General features: G+C 42.7%; 1 protein-coding gene across 1 annotated transcript in view; it reads right to left on the bottom strand.

The window, feature by feature from the left end:
• Window positions 1-7,896, bottom strand: part of CHST10 (carbohydrate sulfotransferase 10) — a 43,950-nt gene extending 36,054 nt beyond the window's left edge. Inside the window, exon 1 of the mRNA XM_040336446.1 lies at window positions 7,734-7,896. The gene's annotated coding sequence lies outside the window, so the exon portion shown is untranslated. The remainder of the gene's footprint in view (window positions 1-7,733) is intronic.
• Between the last annotated feature and the right edge of the window lie 14,163 nt (window positions 7,897-22,059).

Below are 22,059 nucleotides of genomic sequence, written 5' to 3'. Positions count from 1 at the left end.
ACCTAGTAAAAATTTGGCCAGAATGGTAAGAAAAAAGAAAACCAGGAATTTTATCGAAAAAATTAGGAATGGGAATGGGGACTTAGTGTATGCGACAAACAAAATAGCAGAATCCTTTAGAAGCTATTATGAAAAATTATACGACGTCCAACAGAAGATCAGGGACCCAGCCGAAAAAAAGGATAAGATCAGGGAAGTATTACAGCAAACCAATCTACCGAAGATAGAAGAGCATGAGATAGAAAGAATGGAGGAAAGTATAACCGAGCAGGAAATAAGGGAGGTCTTAAGGAATGCTCCCAATGGGAAAAGTCCTGGACCAGACGGCTTCACGTCTGCCTACATACAAAGGTTTAGTACCATCTTAGTCCCTAGACTATGTCAATATTTCAATGGGTTGGGGCTAGACTATGAGATGAGTAGAGAGGCATTAACAGCTACGATCACTGTCATTAAAAAAGAGGGAAAGGACAATACGAATTGTTCAGGGTTCCGACCTATCTCACTCCTGAATGCAGATACCAAACTGTATGCAAAAATTCTGGCCGAACGAATGAAGGGGGTAATGACAGCCATTGTCCACCCGGACCAGGTTGGTTTCATACCTGGTAGGGAGGGAAAAGACAATGGAGTTAGGGCACTTCTTCTCATGGAGCAGATCAAAGAAAGAGGGACCCCCGGTCTACTCCTGTCAGTAGACGCTGAGAAAGCGTTTGACAGGGTAGACTGGGGGTTCATGATACAAACACTAGAATTTATAGGAATAGGCCCAAGGATGATCAAATGGATCAAAACGCTCTATTTCCACCCATGTGCTAGGATCAAGATCAACGGATCTTTATCCGCACCCTTTGAGATGCGAAATGGAACCAGACAGGGCTGTCCCCTGTCCCCCCTTCTTTTTGTCTTATCATTGGAACCTCTGCTTGCAATGGTTCGACAAAATCCAGAAATATATGGAATAGAAGTTGGAGAAGATGAGCACAAATTATCCGCCTTCGCAGACGATATTCTATTCTATATAAGTAGCCCAAGAGTCACCCTCCCGAAGTTAATAGCTACCTTAAAACAATATGGTGAGGTATCAAACTTCAAAATGAATTCAGAAAAGACGGAGATCCTGAATATTAACATTCTTAAAGAAGAAGAACAATATCTGCGGAAGAAATATAATTTCAAATGGCAAAAAGAAATAAAATACCTGGGAATAAAACTGGCAAATACCATCAAGAAAATATATAGAATAAATTTTATCCCCCTACTCAACGAAATAAAAAGTGAAATTAAAAACATATATAATAGACCAATCTCGTGGTTCGGGAGGATAAATGTGGTAAAAATGGTTCTCATCCCAAAAATTCTATACAAGTTTCAAATGGTCCCAATTTACCTACCACCGTCATTCATCAAAATAATTAACTCCCTCATAATGAACTATATTTGGAAGAATAAAAAACACAGGGTGTCTGCTCAAACCCTAAAACGGACCAAGAAAAAGGGAGGATTAGCTGTACCCGACATCAGATTGTATTATAACGCTTCGGTTCTCTCACGGGTTATAGAATGGGCTAAAGAGTCCCAGGACAAAAGATGGATAAACATTGAATGCACATTAGCGAGGGCACAGTTAGGGAGATTAATTTGGAATCCACCACAATATAGATCTTTACACACTTCAACACACACAATTACACATAATGCATGGAGGATCTGGGATAGACTTCACAAACAATTAAAAACAGAATTCAATTCACCCTTTATAGATTTAAAAGAAAACGAATATTTCACCCCAGGGACAAAAGAAGTAGGGGGAAATTGGATCACAAATAGAACACAGCTAAAAGATATAACACTAGATGGTAAAATTAGGACACTTCACGATATTAAATATAGGATTGGAATTAGGGCGCTCGACGAGTGGAGATATTTGCAGTTAGTGTCATTCGTCAAACGCCTACCACACCCTTTGAGGTCACAAGAGGAGTACACTATATTGGAACAATTGTGTAGCATCGAAAGCTCAAAAGGAAATATATCTAAAATCTATAATTACTTGCAGATAACGGAAGAGTTGGACACGCTAAAATACATCCAAAATTGGGAAACAGACTTAGGGGTCCCAAGGGGGAAAACGACCATAGGAAGAATCTTGAATATGACTCACACCTCGGCAGTAGATGTAAGAACTGCCGAGATGAACTTCAAATGTTTGACGAGGTGGTACGCTACCCCAGATAAAATGGCCAAATTCAGAGGGGGTGAGTCAGAGAAATGCTGGAGAGGCTGTGAGTTAAGAGGAACGATGGCACACCTTTGGTGGGACTGCCTGAAAATTAAAGCCTATTGGAAAAAAATCTTGGCCCTGATAAAGGTAATAACAAAAAAAGAAGTGGAAGATAACCCATGGGTAGTTCTTTTTCATGGAGGGGAGGTTCCAGAGAAGGAGTATAAGGGTTCCCTGACCCCTCATTTGTTGAACGCAGCGAAAAGATTGATCCCCCTTAAATGGAGAGACGCGAAAAGCCCGCAAATGTGGGAGTGGATCGACTCCGTAGAGGACACCTATAGGAGAGAGAAATTAAAATACGGAAGTTTTAAACACGAGGTAGAGGAAAAGGACATATGGGTTCCCTGGTTGGAATTTAAAAAGACCTGGAGGTTCGCAGAAAACCTGAGAGAGGAATAGGAACACATTGTCAATTAAAGGGAATGAATTCTTATAGTGGAGTCGTGGGATGGTCAAGGGTGGGGTGTGGGAAGGGGGGGAGGGTAGGAGGGGGGAATTAATCGGGGAGGGGGGAGAAGGGGTGCTGGGTATCTCTTTGTCACGCGGATAAAACCTGTTAAAATTCCGTACTTAATACAAAAGAGAGTCTCCCAAACGGAGAAAAATAAATAAATAAATAAATATAAATAAATAAATAAATATATAATAAAAATAATAACAAGTATAAAAATTGTATAAGAAATATACCACAAATGATGCTAAACCAGATGTAGAGACGGAATTATGAATAAAATCATGAGCAAGTCTCTCGCTGCGGTGAAGTCTGAAGTGGCAAAAGAAAAAAAAAAAAAAAGAAAAAGAAAAAAAAACCCTTCTGTTCTGTGTGGGAGCAATGGACGGGAAGGCCTGTGCACAGTCTCCACTCTATTTCATCCCAAAGGTGCTCTACCGGGTTGAGGTCAGGACTCTGTGCCGGCCAGTCAAGTTCCTCCACCCCAAACTCACTCATCCATGTCTTTATGAACCTTGCTTTGTGCACTGGTCCAAATCATTTGGTGGAGGGGGGATTATGGTGTGGGGTTGTTTTTCAGGGGATGGGCTTGGCCTCTCAGTTCCAGCAAAGGGAACTTTTATGGCATCAGCATACCAAGACATTTTGGACAATTTAATTCTCCCAACTTTGTGGGAAGTTTGGGGATGGCCCTTTCCTGGTCCAACGTGATTGCACACCAGTGCACAAGCAAGGTCCATAAATACACGGGCGAGTGAGTTTGAGGTGGAGGAACTTGATTGGCCTGTACAGAGTCCTGACCTCAATCTGATAGAACAACTTTGGGATGAATTAGAGCGGAGACAGACCTGCATCTTTCTTCTTCTTGTCTGAATTTCTTTACTACAACCACGTAATGCTACCATATTGTTCTTTACATGCTTTGAATCTTTGTTCTGGACCACTGTATTTTTGTACCATTTATACTCATTAATAAAATCCTTGAACCAGAATTAGGGTGGCGACCGCGAGCCAGGCCTTCTTGTGCACATCAGTCCCTGACCTCACAAATGCGCTTCTGGAAGAATGGTCAAACATTCCCATAGACACACTCCTAAACCTCGTGGACAGCCTTCCCAGAAGAGTTGAAGCTGTTATAGCTGCAAAGGGTGAGTCTAACTCAATATTGAGCAATACAGACTAAAGCAGGGATCCTCAAACTACAGCCCTCCAGCTGTTGCAGAACTACACATCCCATGATGCATTGTAAAACTCTGACATTCACAGACATGATGAGAATTGCAGTTCCTGAACAACTGGAGGGCCATAGTTTGAAGACCCCTGGACTAAAGCCTCGTACACACGATCGGACTTCCATCTGACTTTTCTGTGGATTTTAGTTCGAAGGGCGTTGTCCGTGAACTTGTTCTGTATGAACACACTGCAGAACATTGTCAGCCAACATTCACCAAACCACGTGGTTTTTCAGCTCTTTATCGCCACCCTTCGGTGCAACATCTGCTATTGTTGGTTCGGAGCATGCGTGTTTGTACTTTGGATTTTAGTTGGACAGATTTGTGTACACACGATCGGATAATCCGACGTGACAGATTTATTGTGAGACAGTTGGTGAGCATAAACAGCCAACATTTGTTGTCGTTAATTCGGCCAACAATTGTCTGATGGAGCATACACACGGTCGGATTATCCGACACAACACGTCCCATCAGACAATTATTGTTGTACAATCCAATCGTTTGTACGGGCCTTAAGACTTAGATGCTGATAAAGTTCCTATGCGTGTAAAGGCAGGCGTCCCAATACTTTTGGTAATATAGTGTATGTCAAACACAAGACCCGCATGCTGAATCCGGCCCACCAGGCCTTGTTACGTGCCCCTCGCACCCAGTTTTGCAGCCGGCTGGAACTCTTCTTCCACTTTGTGTTCCCTGTTGTCACTTGTAAACACAGAAGCCTTCTGCGTTTAAATTGGACACTTTGCTCTCACTGGCTCCAGATCCTTACATGCAGTAACGGCAGGGCATGGCAAGGAAAGGTCCCCAGAATCTGAGACAACGGCCTCCCTACAAGGTGAGGCAGAGACACCTACACAAGGAGGAACTAGAGCTGAATACACACGTAGAAGAGCTGCCTACTCGGGAAGGTACTAGAGCCAGGCCAGGTAAGAGAGAGTGGAGATGCAAGGAAGCCTGAGGGGGAGGGGGGCCCTTGGGTGTTGATGTTGCACACTGTGCATAGCGCAACCCTACACTTTATGCACAGGGCACCCCTCTGATCTCTGCACCTAGTGTAATCCTGATCTCTGCACTCAGTACATACACGCCTGATACAGCCGACCCTTTTAAGGCAACCAATTGAGTTTGACACCACTGTACTAGCAGATTTAAATATACTAACAAATCGAAAGCCAAACTCTAGCCAATACCTTATAACCAGGGCTGTGTCGGAGTCGGGGGAAATTTTGGGTACCTGGAGTCGGAGTCGGCAAACAATGCACCGACTCCGACTCCTACTAAATTTAGATTGGAATAAAAAAAATAAAGCAAGTTTAAATGTCCCAATTCACAAAAAGTTATAATTAATGACTTCTCTACTGTAAGAATAAAGACCAATGCATGCAGTGCCTCACGTAACCGCAAAACGAACACGTTAAGTGACCGTGAAGAAGCATGCTTTTCATGTGCTTCACTATATGGCACGCAACGCACAATTAGGAGCTGCAATACTTATACTTTCCATAGTGTTGTGTTCTGCTTTTACAGGGAACGCAGCGTCCATGTGTAACCTAGCCTCTCACTGATAAGGGATTAAATAAATATGTTTTTTGCAGGACTAGAGAGTGAGACACTTGTATAAGTGAAGGGAATGGAGGGCCAATAGTTCAAGACTGAAGCTGTAAACCATTGGAAAAACTGCTGTCATTTAGCTAAGGCTATAAAAACTTGTAAACTCCGATTGTTAGCTTAAACTTTAAACATGACTATGGGATTCTCCTAGGAAAATCATGTTTTAGAATAAAAAACTTTGTTTTCATTGTGTTTGTCTTTTGCTTAAACTGTGCAATACAGTAGACTGTTGGCTTCCCAGCCAGTAGTCCTGTGGTAGGTTGCGTTTCTTTCCCTCAAGGAATGTATAAAATACATTCACATATTAATACAGAGGAGTCGGAAGTACATAAAACTGAGGAGTCGGAACATTTATCTACCAACTCCACAGCCCTGCTTATAACAGCAGTTTTTTTCCTTTTAGAATAAAGGTTTTATTTGAATAAATAAAAGCTGATTATTGTAACCCCTGTCATTGATAAATGGTTTGTCTCATCCATGTTAGGCCTCATCAACATGATATTCCTGTTTAAGCATCTACTGAAAAAGAAAAAAAAAAAATGTATGCATTTGCACCTATTCAAGCGAATTTTTGCAAATGCGTTAAAAATGTATTCTTGCGTTCTCGTTCTGCACAATATGTAAATAGGCATTTTCGCACATGAGGCGTAAATTACTGACCAAAAAAAAAAAAAAAAAGGACATTTTTCTCTTTTTTTTAACTGAAGAATGCACGGCGCTTGTTTATGCGCCTGTGTGCATAGGCACATTACAATTAAGGATGAGCTCTGGCGTGTTCGCATAGTACACGTGCAGAGCCCGCCAGGAAGTGTGCACGGCGCTGCGCTAATCACAGCCAGGGAGACATTGTCCCGATGCTCGGCTGCAGGGATCGTGAAATGTCTCCCTGGCTGTGATTAGCGCTAGCGCCGTGCACACTTCTTGGCGGGCTCTGCACGTGTACTATGCGAACACGCCAGAGCTCATCCTTAATTACAATTAATGGGCTGTATTTTAGCTCTGAAAAAATAAAAAAAAGTGTGCAAGAGGCCTTACATCTGCGGGAGAGCATTCCTTTGAAAAACAACTGGCCAGATTAGCGGATTTTACTACCCGAAATTTTCATTAAAGGCTATTGCCATTGGCTCCCGCTGCTGTCAATCAAATCCAGTGACACGGGGGCGGGGCCGACTCTGGAACACACCCGCATGGAATGCAGATCTCCGAGGGGCACTCGAGAAGAGGAGGAGTCAGGAGCACCGCTGAGGGACCCCAGAAAAGGAGGATCGGGCTCAGAGAAGGAAAGTATAAAATGTTTATTAAAAAACAAACAAAAAAAAAAACACTTTACAATTACAACTCCCTTAAGGCTGGGTTCACGCTTGTATGATGTTAGACATCGCATGTGATTCGCACCGCTGTGCAGATCAGGTGCAAGGTCTGTGCGATGCAAACTCAGGCTGAATTTGCATTGCATGCCCACCAAAACGATGCAGGACCCTTTTTTTGGTAGGCTGCATTCGGATTGCATGGGTAATCACACTTATGCGATGCGATTCTTGCACCATTTGGTAGTTCACACTGTGATCCGATCTGGGGGGGGTCATTAACTTTGCACTGACACTTGCAGCGGTTCGCACTCAGGTGACACGCGATGCCTGCACAGGAATCGCACTGGTTCCCGCATCACATATATGTGAACCAAGACTAACAGTGGTCCAATCTGTGAGCCTTGCCAAAGTCGACTTGAGTTTTGGGTGGATGGCAGCAAGAGTCTTGTTCCCTCATAATTCCACCAATAATGATGGGAAGGGGCTAGGACAGAGCGCAGAGAGGGGTACTTTCTGCCCAATTTCTGATGCCCGGTCCAAGCACCTCTTACATAGTCTGAGATGGGATTAATAAGAAGGGGGTCTTCCTCCCCCCACTGCATTCTTCATTCATGGAGATTACAGCAACAGGGGTGAGACTCACATGCTGCACAGATCACCAGGCCAATTTCGCCCACCCAGTGCCCCTTTAATTGTATGATCCTCCTGGTGTATGGGAGCTGCAGCCTGGCACAGCATTGTCCATCAGATGAAAGCCTTCAGAAACACACACACACTGTGGATATATTGTCCCCTCCATCACCTAGTAAGGCCAAGGGGCTTCTCCCTGCCTCGCCTACCTTACAGCGGTGCCCAGACCGAACATCATGCTGGGCTGCCCCGGCCAGGCGGCAGATACTCAGCGCTGGAGCATAGGCACACGTACAACTCCCGTGCTGCTACAAGACCCCCGGATGACATCACGGTCATGTGACCGTGCACAGGCCGCGCATCGCTGGGTCATGTGACCGCTCGCTGTAGAAGGGGTGGGATGGTGGGCTGAGTTGATGTGTGAAGGGGTGTGCAGCGGCTGAGTGGTGGCATTCCACCCTGCACCTAGGCAACTGCTAAGTAGCATTGTTTTCACGACCAGCTATACTCATCTGTAAGAAGGAAGACTTGGCTGAGGGGGTGGTGTACCCAGGGGAGGTAATTCAGGGTATTCTATGCCATAGCTCCTAACTGTCCATGATTTTGAGGGACTGTCCCTGATTTGGAGCAATGTCCCTCTGTCCCTCTTTCCCCTGCAAAGTCCCTCATTTTGGTCTGATCCATATAGTTGCATATATAACTACTTATCTATCAAAAAGTTGTTTCTCAGTGCTAAACCTTTCATCCAATTTCTAAATTGCTGCATTTGTAAATGCCAAAAGCCAATATAAAGGAATAGTATTGGTAAAATAAAGCACTTGTGGGTTTAACCAATCATTTTTTTTTTTTTTACAATTCTCCTTTAACCCCTTCCATACAGGGCATTTTCACCCCCTTCCTGCCCAGACCAATTTTTATTTTTCAGCGCTTTAGCACTTTGAATGACAATTGCGTGGTCATGCAACACTGTACCCAAACTAAATCTTTATGTTTTTTTCCCCCCACAAATAGAGCTTTCGTTTGGTGGTATTTGATCATCTCTGCGGTTCTTATTTTTTGCGCTATAAACAAAAGAAGAGCGACAATTTAAAAAAAAACACAATACTTTTTACTTTTTTATTTAATAAATATCACAATTTTTTTTAAAAAAAATTGGTTTTCCTCAGTTTAGGCCGATACGTATTCGTAAAAAATCGCAATAAGCGTATATTGATTGGTTTGCGCAAAAGTTATAGCGTCTACAAAATAGCTGATAGATTTATAGCATTTTTATTTTATTTATTTTTTTACTAGTATTGGCGGCGATTTGCGATTTTTTACTGTGACCGTGACATTGCGGCGAACACATCGGACACTTTTGGCACGTTTTTGAGACCATTCACATTTATACAGCGATTAATACTATAAATATGCATTGATTCCTGTGTAAATGTGACTGGCAGGGAAGGGGTTAACCACTAGGGGGCGTTGAAGGGGTTAATATGTTCCCTAAGGTCTGTTATAACTGTAGGGGGGGGGGGACTCTCAAGGGGAGGAGACCGATGTGTGTTCCTCTGTACTGGGAACACACATTGGTCTCCTCACCGCTGACAGGAGGTGGATCTGTGTGTTTACACACACAGATCCACACTCATGCCGCGATTACCGGCAATCGCGGGCACCCGGCGGCAATCGCGGCCGCTGGGCATGAGCGCTGCCGAGCGCGCCCTAGATCGCCGGGAACACAGGACGTCATATGACGTCCACCCGGATCGGCGAGGGGTTCCTGCCGCCGTCATTTCCCTATGACGCGGTATGGAAGTGGTTAAGGGGGCGTGGCAAGGGGTGTGTCCTATGCCTGCATACATTTATTAGCAGGTGTCCCTCGTTCCTATTTCAGAAAGTTGGGAGGTATGTTATATGCATAGCTTGTGACTGTCTCTGATTTCTAGAGACTGTCCCTGATTTGGAGCAATGTCCCTCTGTCCCTCATTCCTCCTCATTTGTCCCTCATTTTGGTCTGATCTCTATAGATGTATCTAAAATGCATTACTTATCTATCAAAAACCTTTCCTCCAATTTCTAAATTTCTACATTTGTAAATTCCAAAAGCCAATATAAAGGAATAATAGTGGTAAAAAAGCACCTTTTTTGTACAATTCTCCTTTAAAGGGGCGTGGCAGGGGGTGTGTCCCATGCCTGCATACTTTTTCTGATAGGTGTATCACATTCCCATCTCAAAAAGTTGGAAGGTATGTGTTATATGTATATAGCTGAACCTCACTCAAAAAGTCAAGTCGCATTGGTTTTCTTCCTGCTCCCCCCGGGTTGTATCGTGTAATTAGTGGGCCCATCAAAACTCGGCCCTAGGCATTGATAAAATAAAAAATTGGGTGAAAAGTGGGTGTGGTTTAAATTGTGCAAACTTTTGGGTGTGGCTTAAAGGGGATGTGGTTGGATATAGTCTGAGATGACTTACATAGTGCCGAAAGTGGTAACCAGGGAATCGACTGTGCAGAGTGTACAGTGGTGGGTAGTATGTGCAGGAGAGGAGTATGGCAGTGGGTAGTGTATGCAGGAGAGGAGTATGAAGTGTACAGGGGTGAGTACTATCTGCAGGGAGAGGAGTATGAAGGTGAGTAGTGTATGCAGGAGAGAAGTATGGAGTGTACAGGAGTAAGTACTATGTGCAGGGAGAGGAGTATGAAGGTTGGTATTGTATGCGGGAGAGGAGTATGGAGTGTACGGCGGTGGGTAGTTTATGCAGGAAAGGATTATGGAGTGTACAGTAGTGAGTATAATGTGCAGGGAGAGGAGTATGGCGATGGGTAGTATATGCAGGAGAGGAGTATGGTGTGTACAGCAGTGGGTAGTATGTGAGTGAGTAAAAAATGTATATAGCGCAACACATGCGAACTGAATCGCCTCTGGATGCTTAGTAACCATTCTCTGAGTAAAACATTTTCATCTCAGAAGAGATGGGTTTTGATCTTTCTTCTGAAGGCCAAGTGATTCACCTCCAATTGGATGGTGGTTGGTAGAGCGTTCCACAGTCTAGTTCCTTGGACTGCAAATCTTCGTTCTCCTTTGGACTTGTATCTGGTTTTGGGTATTTGGAGTTGATTTTGGTTGGTGGATCGTAGAACGCGATTGGGGTTGTGAGCTTTTAGTTTTTCGCATAGATATTGAGGGGCATTTCCTTGAATACACCTATGCATAACGGCCCTTTCACACGGGGCGGATCAGTAATGATCCGCCTCCGTGTGTCCGTAAACTAAGCGGGGATCGCTCCGTATATCCCCGCTGAGGCGGCGGCTGACAGGGCGGTCCCCGCACACTGTGCAGGGACCGCCTGTCTTTTCTCCGCTCTCCCCTATGAGGGGATCGGATGAACACGGACCGTGTGTCCGTGTTCATCCAATCTGCTCCGCAGACGGAAGAAAAAATAGGGTTTTCTTCCGTCCGCAAAATTGGATCTTTTTCACAATGATCTTGGGGGGGGGGGGGGGGGAGTTTGGTGGATGGTTGGACACTGTCAGTAGTTATTTTTTATTATTTTTTTTACAGCTTAATTTTTTAATAATTATTGCATTTTTTTATCAGCCCTGTTGGGGGGCTTTGGTGAGATATATCAGAGGATCTAAACAGACCCCTGACATCTCCCCTTTGGGACAGGGAAAGGAACTGAGGACAGACCAGTCCCTGAACAGGAGACAGAGGCACCTCCCCATTCATAAACTGAAGCATAGTAAACACAGTTATCAAAGGACACAGGAGCGATCGGTAGCAATCGCTTACTGTGTCTAATTTAGAAAAGGAAAGGGCTGGTAAATGACATATTTACCTGCCCCTTCCTCCACTCACCATCCTGACACTGCATCCAGCAGCCGTTAAGAGAGGAGGGAAGCCAAAAATGCTGCGGGGACAGTGAGGGACGATTGGTATGGCAGTGGGGACAGTTGCAAGTACCGATCTCCCTGAGCAGCTTTCAATGAAGCAGCTGACAGCTGCGGGAGAGAGAGGAGGAGAAGCAGCTTTCAACTGCTACACAGAGAAATATGCTTGTAACTGCCCCCACCGCCGCACCGATCATGCCTGACTGTCAACCAGGGGATCATCCATGGGTGCAATGTGGGTCACAGTCCCCCCCCCCCTCGGGGCCCGTGTTCAGTGAACACCACTGCCCCCTCATAACTGAGTTACAGGCTTTTTTTTCTTCCCCTCCTTCAGCCTCTTGGAACATGTCACATGGCCCAGGAGCCTGCAGGACAAAGTGCTGCACAGTTAAAAGCTGGCTGTTGTTCCTCAGACAGCCACAGCCAGCTCCCATGTTCATGATGGTGATGCCAGGAACCTGCAGCGGTAAGAAAACCAGTTGGTAGACAACACTGGACCCCAGGCACTACTAAGTACCTGTTTTTTTTTTAACTGGTACAGTATTTGTAAAATCAAACTAAAGTTTCTGTTTAAAGTATGACTAAACACAGTTTTGGATAGTGAAGAAAGATTAGAACACCATAGCTCCCAACTTGTCCCTGATTTCGAGGGACTGTCCCTGATTTGGAGCAATGTCCTTCTGTCCCTCTTTCTTCCTCATTTGTCCCTCATTTTTGTCTAATCTATATACGGGTGTATATAAAATTCATTTTTTATCTATCAAAAAGTGTTTCCCAGTGCTAAACCTTTCATCTAATCTCTAATTTGCTGCATTTGTACATTTTAAAAGCCAAAATAAAGGAAAAGTCTTGGTAAAAAACAGCACTTGTGGATTTAAAGCGGGGGTTCACCCAAAAATACATTTTTAACATTACATTCAGCCGAGTTGTCCTAATGACAATCGGCTGTTTTTTTTTTTTCCCCGTACATACCTTATTTCACCGCCGCTTCCGGGTATGTCTTCTCCGGGACTGGGCATTCCTATCTGATTGACAGGCTTCCGACCGTCGCATACTACGCGTTTTGGGTGAACCTCCACTTTAAATAACCCTTTTTGGGGTTAATTCTCTATTAAGGGGGTGTGGCAGGGGGCATGTCCTAAGGTATGGAACACATATCAGATTTTGATTGCTGTCTGTGCCCCCATTAGGGGAGATTCACCCTCTCTATTTATCCTGTTTACCAGTAAAAGTGATAATTGGAGCCTCCGGCTCCCAAGAATCAGAGGGAGAAGCTCTGGTAGGGGATTCCAGAAAGCCATCACTGTACAAACTGTCACTGGAAGAGGTGGACAATCTCTTGGGGGCCATTTATACCACACTAGGTATGCAAACCTAATAGCATAATAATACATCATATCTTAAAAATGCTGACTTCTTACTCTGAAGACCTTCATGAACATAATACCAGTTTTCAGGAGCCATCAGTATAATTATGCACAGAATGATCTAAATGAAAAATATTTATCAAAATTGTTCCCAGTATAGCTTAGAAAAAATAGCACTTTTTAGCATGCCAACAACAGAGAAGGGGGCCACAGGCAGGGACCTACTGTATTGGGAGTCCACCAGCACATGGACCATATCCCTCCCACCTCCATGAAGCAGCACCCCCATACCCAGGGCCGATCCTAGGGTCACGGGCGCCTGGGTGCAGAAATATTTCTGGTGCCCCCACATACTAACTCCTCCCCTTTACAAATGTTTCTATGGCAATGACTCAACCACAGAGATGCTCCTCCCACAAAGTCTTCATTAACCTGGGATCCGTACATGATCTCTTAACAATGAACAAAATACAGGCAGAGAAGCAGAGTACTTTATTGGGAGCTGGAGGGGGGCCTCTGTGATGGACACAGAGAGGGCTTCTGTTAGAGAGTCTGTTGGATGTTTGGTGCCCCCACCTCTGCAGGCGCCTGGGTGCAATGCACCCTGTGCACCCTGCCTAGGATCGGCCCTGCCCATACCAAATAAAAAATATGCTGAAATGAGCAAAAAAATACATCAGCTCTACCTGAGTAAGAGCAACAGCTTTACTTCCAACGATCATCAGGACGGGAAGAAAACCTTATTCAAAGCATTCTAAAGTGTCCGCAAGAATGTACTGTATGGGAAATAACGAAGGGAGCACAGTGAAGTCTATATGAAATTAGTTTTAGCTCCTTGAAAACACTCCACATATATATATATATAAGAAAACTAACGGCTACCTGATAATAAGTGGAAAATTCAGTACAGGTGTGCATTTAAAGGGGGAGGAGAGGGGGAAAGAGACCCAGTAGCATCAATTGGTGAAGTTATATATTGGCATCCAATTACACCTATGTCTTCACTGTGATGACACATGCATTGCCAAGATGTCAGTATAATCCAGTGGTTCAATGTTCAATAGTTCACATATAAAGTTCCCCAAGACCACCTCCAATATCCTGTAATGGCAAAAACATAAGATCTAAACTATCCACCCAGAGGCTATAAAAGGCCTCAATTTTTAAAACGAAGGGTCCCTATATAGGCCTACTTTTTTTTTTTTTTTTTTTTTTTTATTAAATTTTCAAAATTACAAGCATATATTGTCAATAAACATAGACATTATAAATAGTAGCAGTTAAGGAGAACACAAGTTAGATATTTACATTAAGCTCCAGTGTTTTTTAGAAGGCAACAACAAAAGAAAAAAAACAGTAATTTGAGTTTAACATATGTTGGCCATTATCTGGAGACTTGCTAAAATATATGCTTAGTGTTGAATTTAGTAATTAAAAACCAGATATAGTAATATATTAACAGTGTAAGGTAATATGAGAATACATAAAGAAAAAAATTAAGGGTCATAATTTCTAGACCTTGTATAATGTTGGGGTAATATATAATGAAGATAAACAGGGATTTATTGTATAGACATTAGGTTTGTACTGTTTCAATGGAGCTCTAAAGCTGAAATATACTGATAAATAAAAACATAAAAAAAAAAGTAATGCTGCTACCATTTTTGCATATAATAACAATATATGCTAAGAAAGAAAAAAAAACTAAAGAGGCAAGATAGAATAGAGGGAAGGGGAAGAAGAAGAGAAAAAAAATAAAGATAGTACGTAGATAAGATAGAAAAGGTCAAAAGGGTCCCCGGGTATCTTATTATGTTTGTCTTATGTTATTAGCATATTAAATAGCTATTAGTAGTTATGTTACCAAGGTCTTAATAATGTGATGTCAAAGGTGGGAGGGAAAAAATGAGTCACCCAAGGATTCCAGATTTTTTCAAATTTTGCAATATTATCATTGGTAATGGCTTCCGTTTTTGAGTGGGTCATGGCTTGGTTTATTCTGGTTTTGGTTTCTGAGATCATTAATGTTGGGGTTTTCCACGCTTTGGCGATTGTCTGCTTTGCTGCTGTAGTGATTTGTAGAAGGAGTTTGAATTGAGTGTGGGAAATAGAAGTCGGTTTTAGATTTAGTAGTGCAATTGAAGGGTCAGGTTTTATTGTTTTTTTGAATAAGGTGGAGAGGATTAGAAAAACCTCTTTCCAAAAACATTTTGTAACCGGACATTCCCAAAATATGTGTATATGTGATCCTAGTTCACCACAGCCACGGAAGCAGAGTGGGGAGTATTGCGGAATATATTTCGCAATTCTGACAGGAACCAAGTACCAGCGCAAAAGTACTTTATAATTTGTCTCTAGAGCTATTATATTTTGTGAAGATGATTTTGTAGTGGTCCAAATTTTATCCCAATCAGATGATTCCAACTGAAGTCCAAGGTCTCTCTCCCATTTTTCCACGTATGATGGTGGATCTGCAGTAGGCAAAGTAATAAGGTGTTTATATATTATTGATATGAGACCCTTAGAGTGAGGTTCACGTTTACATATACGTTCAAATTGCGTGAGTTCATCGAGTTTACTCATATTTTGTATATATGGCATGAAAAAGTTTTTGATCTGCAGATATCGAAAAAGTTCTGATTGGGGGAGTTGATGTCTATCACATAGTTCAGGAAATGTTTTAAGTGAGGTAAATGTTGACATATCACAGAGTTGAGTTATGTCAGAGGAAATCCATTTTTTAAATGAATTAGGGAATGTGCAGGCTGGGTAGAATAGTGGGTTTCTAATAAATGATAGAAGGGGAACATGAGGAGATTGCAGTCCTTTGATAAGTTTAAATTTATCCCAGATGGTAATTGTGTGTTTGGTAATCTTATTTTTAATATTTTTACGATCTGAGGGTTTGGACCAAATTAAATTTGTTATAGAAAATGGATCACAGTCAATTGCTTCAATTGCAACCCAGAGTGGGGTTTCGTATTTTGCGTGATATTTGGGGATGCATGCTATTTGAGCTGCATGGTAATAAGAGGCGAAATTGGGGAATCCTAGTCCACCTTTAAGTTTGGAAAGGTAAAGTGTCTGTTTAGATACTCGATGTTTTAAAGAGCCCCAAATGAACGCTAGTGTTTTGCGTTGAAGATTTCTAAGAAAGTATGTTGGAACTGAAATGGGCAAAACCCGAAATAGATATAGTATCTTGGGTAAAATGGTCATCTTTATTATGTTTATTTTACCAATCCATGAGATTGGTAAAGAGGACCATTGTTTAAGGAGATTGGTAATTTGCTTTAGTAATGGCGGAAAGTTAGCCGAGAAGAATTCAGTTAAATTGGGAGTAAGAGTAATTCCTAGGTAGGTCAGGTGCGATGTAGACCAAGAGAATGGGAGGGAAGTTTGTGCTTGTTGTAAAGTATGGGAAGGTAAGGAGATATTTAAGGCGGTAGATTTTTGAGAGTTGATAATAAGTCCAGATAGCTGTGCAAAATGATCAAGCTTACTTATAAGGTTGGGAGCAGAAATATGAGGGGAAGACATAAATATTAGTATATCGTCAGCAAACAAACATAATTTGTGCTGATGACCTGCTAAGTCTATCCCTTTGATTGAAGGGTCAGATCGTATAGCCTGAGCTAGGGGTTCAATAAGTAGGGCAAATAAAAGTGGGGAGAGTGGACAACCCTGACGTGTTCCTCTATTTATGTTAAAGCAACCAGATTTATATCCAGCATATTTAATATAGGCTTTGGGATTATTATATAGTGATGAAACCCAGTTAAGAAAGTGAGGACCGAACCCCCATTTTTGTAAGGCAAAATGTAGATAGGGCCATGATACTGTGTCAAATGCTTTTTTAATATCTAACGACAGAAGACACATAGGTATTTGTCGTGTTTTAGCTGTTTGGATTAATAACGTTGCCCTACGTACGTTATCAGCTGCTTGGCGAAAAGGAATAAAACCAACTTGGTCTTTATTTATTAATGAACCAATAATATTGTTCAAACGAGTTGCTAGAATTTTCGCTAGTAGTTTGATATCAAGATTAAGTAGGGATATGGGCCTGTAATTAGCACAAGATGAGTCATCTGAATGAGGTTTGGGGATCATTGTGATTATTGCTGTTAAGGTTTCAGGACGAAAGGATTGGTTGTTCAGAAGTGAATTGAAAGCATCTGTCAGCAATGGCGCAAGAAGAGAAGTAAATTTTTTGTAATATAGGGCAGAGAAGCCATCAGGACCCGGGCGTTTATTTGGTTTAAGTGATTTAATGGCTAATTCAACCTCAGCAGATGTAATGGGACTTTCAAAAGGCCTACTTTTTTAAGTACACTCTGATTCAACTTGCAACAGCACCACCCCCAGTGTTGCCGAGGGCCAGGAAACTCGAGTGGATCAGTCAGGTCCTGTGCTTATAAAGCCCCATGATGGGACACAGGTGGCGAATCTCCTCTCGGGAACGCCCATTGGTATCTGGGCATTTCTAAGATGGCAACAGCAGTTCCAAAAGGCAACCGCTCATACACTCATGCATGTGCTGTGGGTACCCGTCAGGACCCAAGGAAGGGCAAAGGCTGATCCATCACCAGCGACCTGCTAAGGGGTTTTTAAGTTTAACATTTCTGATATTTTTTTGTTTAGATCATTCTGTGCATAATAATACTGATGGCTCCTGAAGTGGATCTGTATTTTTAAGATATGATGTATTTTTATGCTATAAATCAATTACAATTGTACTGTTGACTCATTTTTATGATATTTTGTACAACCAAAAAATATATATTTTTATATGTTAAAGCGTTCATTAACCCCCCCAAGAAAAAAAAAAGGATCCTGCTACTTTAAAGCTCCTCTGTGTATGATTTATAAAAATAAATGCTGCAAATACCTCATTGAGTTGAGATTGCGATCACATGACCGTTAGGATCTCTCCTCCTCCCTTCCCGAATGACGTCAGCAAGGGAATCTCAGCCCGACCGGTCATGTGATCGCGATCTTGGCTCTGAAATGGGATATTTGCAGCATTTATTTTTATAAATCACACACAGAGGGGGACACTAAAATTGGAGGCAGTGCTGATGGTGCAAACAGGTTAGAGTGGGTTAACAACCATATTAATCTTAAATAAAAAACTGTTTTATGTAAAATTCTGTGCCTTAAAAATCCCATTTAATTTCCCTCGTTCTTAGGTTTGTTAGCTTTGTTGGAGATTTGGCACCATATTTTTTAACTTTGTTGGATCCTGTTTTTTAACAATGTATTGGTGGACCATTATTTGCCCCCCAGAGCTGTTTAGAAATGCATATGGATAAAACAGTTTAGGTGACCACCATTAGACAGACACTGGGGGAATTTATCAAAAATGCAGCAGACAGAATCTGGAGCAGCTGTGCATGGCAGCCAATCAGTGTCATGGATATGCATTAAAGTCTGGCAGCTTACTGTTCATTAGAGGCCTGACTCTGTTCTGGTTGCCTTTTTATCACCTCTCCTTCCTGTATGGCCCCACCCAGGCCATCCCAGGAAGTCTATATTAACTGTTTCACTACAGGTCTGCAGAGCTGTTCAACCGTGTTGTTAGCTTAAATTCCTCTCTGCAGTGTGCTATGATTACCTTCCTGTGTACCGTTTTTGGCTCGTCCCTGACTTCTCCTGTTTGCCTATGACCCTGACCTTTTAAAGCCTGTCCCTCGGTTACCCTTGTCTGCCTGTTGCCCTGACCTCGGCTTACCCATCACTATCGCTTGTCCTGCTTGCTGCTTCCCCTCTCTCCCTGCGGAGCGTGACCTAAGGGATCCCAGGGGTCGCGACCTGGATCCAGTGGCGGCAAAGGCCATCCTCACCACTAGAGGCTCTGGTGAACACAAAGCTGGGTCTTAGACTCCGCGCCCTGGGGAATCTTGGGTTCACGCTTCCTATCTGATAGCAGCAGTCAGCTATAAGGTTCACTACCCTGTGGTGCATCCCTGACCCCAACGGGGTGCACTTGTCACCTGGCCACAGGTGACCTGACAATCAGCTTATCTTTTTAACTCGTTGAGTTTTGCCGGCCATACATGTTTCGAATTCCGAACAAATTTTCTTTTGCATTTTGTGACCTGATGGTGCCACCATTAATTTTGACAATCGACCAGCCAAGTCTTGAATTTTAATTCATGTTGCTACAGCAAATAATTTTCGTGGTCGAGAATCTTCTTTTTTTTTTTTTCAGGTCACAGTTCATGCATGCGCATTTCTTTTTTTATTATGTTTCTCGCACGATTCTCCCATCATTGATTAGAAATTCACTTGAAATTAATTTAAAAAAATTCCAACATGCCCGATCATTTAAATTCGATGGCTGCACGAAAATCAAAATACCAATATATTAGCAGGCCTATACTGTGAGCTAAGCCTGTTTGTTTTTGATCTGGGGCAGGGGAATGGTTTAGTGTAGCAGCAGGTGACTGACATGTGCTTCAACTCTTGGGTGCCTCTGCTGGTTTTCAGAAGGTTCTGGAACATAGGCAGGGCAGAGAGCTGGATTGACATGGGGTGTATGTGGGAACCCTGACCAATCCCCAACTGGGATTGACAGGTGACATGCCTCCTATAATTACCCATGGTCAACCTGTTGTGGGTGGAGTTGTTAGACTGTCGTGGTCTGAGGGAACCCCCTTTCTGGAGGGGTGAACTCAGGCATGGAGCTCGGGAGTTGGGAGGGAGCCTCTGTCTACACGGTCATTGAGAGGTGTCCTGGAACAGGACCAGGAAAAGGACAGTTGGGAGCACTGTCAGGAAAGTCATTCAGGAGGGTTCCATGTCAGGGTCGGTGAGTGACAGTAAAGTGAAGCAAGTGATCTCGAATAGTGTGCTGGAGGAGATGTACAGAGGAAGAGACTGTCAAATTTAGACTCAACCAACATTGATTTAATTGAGAGGTATTAATTATCTGGGCATCCCATGTCCCTATCCCCATCCAAGTTTAATCCCCTAATAAAAACAACAAAAACAAACAAGAGACTGTTCATTGTCTGGGAAAGTGTGCCAAAATGGATGCCTGACCAGCAGGGTGAAATGTGTGGATGCTAGATTATGTAGTGACCCCACGGGGGCACTGCTACACCAGGCAAATATGCTCAACCCTGGTCATCAGTTCCCTGTTTAGCACCCATTCAGAACTGCATCCTTTTTTATTAGTAGGCGTTGTGCTGCTTCAGCTCTGTGAACTGGTTGACATACTGCTGTTAACCATTTTTTTCTGATGCCTCTGCGATTATTTTGCTCACTTCCATCTATTGGATTATTTTCTTCCTATAATATCCGCCTTACCATGATCATTTACCTTCATCCCTACTCATATCCAACCTCCTGTATAGTCATTCTGTTCCTTTGCAGTCCATGCATTACTCCCCTCAGTTATTCAAAGTTTAAGGACAGGTCTGATACCAGTTTGGCTGAAGAGAAGAAACTCCTGGTCTGACCAAGACAGTTTAATACAAATTAAAGTTAAAGCCCAAAAAAGTTTATTTTTTACATTGTTGGATGCATTTTCCTTCATTTCAAATCTGCGCCGGCGTATCGTTACGCCGATTCTCAAAGGCAGATATGCTAAAAAAATAGGCTTCCTCCGCCGACGTAACTTGAATGCGGCGGCGTAGAATTGTGTGCAATATTGCGTTGGCCGCTAGGGGCGCTTCCGTTGTTTTCGGCGTAGAATATGCAAATTAACTAGATACGCCGATTCACAAACATACGTACGGCCGGCGCAATTTTTTTACGTTGTTTACGTTAGGCTTTTTATGTGTAAGGTTGCTCCTGCTATAAGGTGGCGCAGCCAATGTTAAGTATGGACGTCGTTCCCGCTTCGAAATTTGAATTTATTATGTCGTTTGCGTAAGTCGTTCGCGAATAGGGCTGGACGTAACTTACATTCACGTCGAAAGCAATGACGATTTGCGTCGGAATTTCGAGCATGCGCACTGGGATTTTTTCACGAACGCCGCATGCGCCGTTCGTAAAAAACGTAAAATACGCAGGGTCAACCTAATTTAAATAAAACACGCCCCCCTCAACATCATTTGAATTAGGAGGCAAGTGCTTTGTGAATACAGCACTTGCCTCTCAAACTTACGGTGGCGCAGCGTAAATACGATACGCTGCGCCGCCGTAAGAAGGGGCTCAGCTACCTGAATCCAGCCCTGTATGTTTGGCTCTGTAGCTTAAAAATAGGAAACACATGCTCTGCATTCTCTGCAACTCCTGGTAATATAAGGGTGAATATATTAATTTTTTTCCCTTTCTATCTAGGAGCTGCATCCTTTTACTATATTATCCCTTAACAGAAATGTGTGTAGTCCACACCTAGTAGATTGATTTTTCCATAGCTCTTCCATCTTCCCCACTGATGTGTCATCTCCCATTTACACCCTGTTCCAAGCCTTCACCTTGCCACTGACGTGTGTCGTTTACATGAAACATAATGTCATCAACATCCCTGGTGAGAGAAACAAGGTTTGAAAAGAAATTGCACGTATTTGTACATACTGTACAGATCAGATGTCAATACTTTGACAAAACTCATTGATTAGTATGTGCCTATTGCTTATCTCAGGTTGTGTGAACAAGATAATGATTAACCCTATTAGGTTTTCCATAACTGACCCTTAGGCAAACTCAAAAGTTTGCTATTTAACCACTTCAACTTTTGGTAGATCATAAGCTCAATAATGGCATGCAATGCCAAGCTGCGGTTTCCAAAGCGAGCAAAGTCCTTTCTTGTATTAAGAGAGGTATGGACTCCAGAGACAGAGATATAATGTTGCCCCTGTACAAATCATTAGTAAGCTCATCTGGAATATGCAGTTCAGTTTTGGGCACCAGTTCACAAAAAGGATATCGGAGAACTGGAGAAAGTGCAGAGAAGGGCAACCAAACTGATAAGAGGCATGGAGGAGCTCAGCTATGAGGAAAGATTAGAAGAACTAAATGTATTCACTCTTGAGAAGAGGAGAATAAGGGGGGATATGATCAACATGTACAAATATATAAGGGGTCCATATAGTGAACTTGGTGTTGAGTTATTCACTTTACGGTCAAAACTGAGGACAAGGGGGCACTCTTTACGTCTAGAGGAAAAGAGATTTCATCTTCAAATACGGAAAGGTTTCTTCACAGTAAGAGCTGTGAAAATGTGGAACAGACTCCCTCCAGAGGTGGTTCTGGCCAGCCCAGTAGATTTCTTTAAGAAAGGCCTGGATACTTTTCTAAATGTACAGAATATAACTGAGTACTAAGATTTGTAGGTAAAG

Source organism: Rana temporaria, chromosome 2 (genome assembly GCF_905171775.1).
Source record: "Rana temporaria chromosome 2, aRanTem1.1, whole genome shotgun sequence".
Lineage (NCBI taxonomy): Eukaryota > Metazoa > Chordata > Amphibia > Anura > Ranidae > Rana > Rana temporaria.
This window is presented reverse-complemented; position numbering and strand designations above follow the sequence as displayed.